This window comes from Echiichthys vipera, assembly GCF_963691815.1.
Source record: "Echiichthys vipera genome assembly, chromosome: 17".
In the NCBI taxonomy this organism is placed as follows: domain Eukaryota; kingdom Metazoa; phylum Chordata; class Actinopteri; order Perciformes; family Trachinidae; genus Echiichthys; species Echiichthys vipera.
The window spans coordinates 18,407,776-18,410,092 of NC_139842.1; positions in this window are offsets into that span (position 1 = coordinate 18,407,776).

Consider the following 2,317-nt stretch of genomic DNA (forward strand, 5'->3'; position numbering starts at 1 on the left):
ATATTTGAGATCAAAATGAAGGCGAGGTAGAAGATGGGGAAGGTCTGAACCAGGGCACTGGAATTTTTGGGGGGGTTAGGGAATACAGAAGGGGCCCAATTTATTAAAATGTCTCAGTAGAGGGTCATTCAAGGGTTGAAATAATCTGCTGTTGATTAAAATGACCATATCGACAAACCTATTTGGAGGTCGTGTCTGTAACCCCACATTTGCAAACGATTAGGTATGAACCTTGAATGGTTAAGTTTAAATGGCAAGTTAAGCATCCAAATCTATTGGTTAAGATTAGTATAGGTGGTCGGGAAGAGAGTCTTGTGAGTTTTTGCAGTTTGCGCAAATCTAGGGTTACCATCTAGACACTACCCTATTTGACTTGTGACCCCTTAAAATAAAGCAATGTCTCCTATTGACCCCTGCTCACAGTATAGAGTGTTTTCCCTTGTCATATTGTTTTATTTGAAAAGGTGGGGGAAAAGCTCACTTAATCATTTGGCAGATGCCTAAAAGCATCTGCCAAATGAATAATGTTATATATATTAATGCAAGTGTGAGTGCTTGAAGAGCTCAAATTATCCATTATATCACAAAAAAAACAAAGATCGAGACAAAATAATTTCCTTTCCTTTATTTTTCAACCCTTTGAAATGTTTCTTGTGAGCTCTTAGAAGGTCCTCCAGGTGGGAACCATGCAGAAAGGAATGTAGAGTAGAAAGAGGGCTGATCATAGTGTTATGTTTTCAGTTATTTTTCAGAATAGATTTGATAAAAAATAACAAGACAAGACCTACATGTTCAAAACTATTCTGACTTTCAACGATGCAGTGATGTAAGACAACCTCGTCATACACCTTCTGAGGTCTGCGTTTCAGCTTTGGTGTCATAGTTTTTATTATTAGAATTTTAAATAACGATCATACTCGTAATGGCAGAAAGCCAACGGAATTTAAATCTTGACTTTCTTTGTCAAGTACTAGATAATTTGTCCTCTTCATGCTTGACATGGAAGTCATTATTTTAATGTGTTACAAACAAAAAAAAGGTTAGAATACACTACTGTTACAGTTTGGAAATGGTGGCAATGGTTTTACATCGTTATCATGAAGCAGCACCTGACTCTTCAGGCCTGGATAGTTGTTTTGCAGAGAATAGCAGCGTGTCTGAGCGTGATATGTCACAGTGGCACCAGATGAGGACTTTACGGCTCCTTGTCACGCTCAAATGCTGTATTTTTTACGTGCCTTTATACCTGTCTGACTCATAGCCCTTGGAGTCACTAGGTGTGTGTGTCCAGCCAGGCAGGCCAGTGGCGAGCAGGGACGAAGCGATTGAGATATAGAGCATTAGTTGGTGTCAGGAGTAAATTAGAGGCCAGATCTGTTTTCTAATCAGAGCACAAGCACCGTGTTAGAGGAATTAGGGCGACAGCTGCTGGGAGCTTTTTATTCCTCTCTCTCTCAGCCAGAGACAGGCAGACCCTAGCTGAGGGACCACCTCTTTACCACAGCCACCTGTCAACACCGGTGTGTGCATGTGTGTGTATGTGTGCAGGCACATGCATGTTTCCCTCCCCCATTGACGTGCATGCTCACATACATGTGAGCACACATCTACTGACATACATGCAAGCCTGCACACATGCTTGCACACAGACACACGAACGCCGTCTGGTACGCTGACCTCCCTCCATCTCTGAAATTAATGACAGTGCAGGTTCCGTGTGCATGCAGCCATTCGTGGTGTGTTTATGTTTTCCGGCAAGTGTGAAAGGCCCCTATGAGATATCAGATTTAGATAAGGTGGAGCGGTGGGCGGCTTTGCATATGTCTGTTTACTATGAATCCCCATGAAGGCCTTAACGGCACATCAATGCACTGATTCACTGGCAACGGCTTTGCAAGTGAACGGATAATCTAAAACTTTGACGGATGTAAACAAAACGAATCGAAACATTCCTAAATGTAAAGGTATAAAGCAATGTAAGCAAGGAATAAATAAGGCAAGGTCAAAGTCAATTATATGCAGAAGAAATCATTCCTAAGTCCCCCCCCAAAAAAAAAGAAGCCCTGAGGAAATGCTCTCACAAATTTTGTTCATCATTCGGTAACATAACTGATGTTTAAAAAGGATGACTGCTGATTTTGAGGATGATTGATGATAGCAGGAATGAATATATGAATATTGTTGAGCCGCTCGCTGTGATTTCACCCGGCAGAGATCTCTCGCGGGCCGGACTGTAGGAGGGTGAGAGGTGTGGGAGGTGCCATCAGAATTGTCACCGTGTCATGTACTTTCTTCGGGAATGTCACCTCTTTTTACA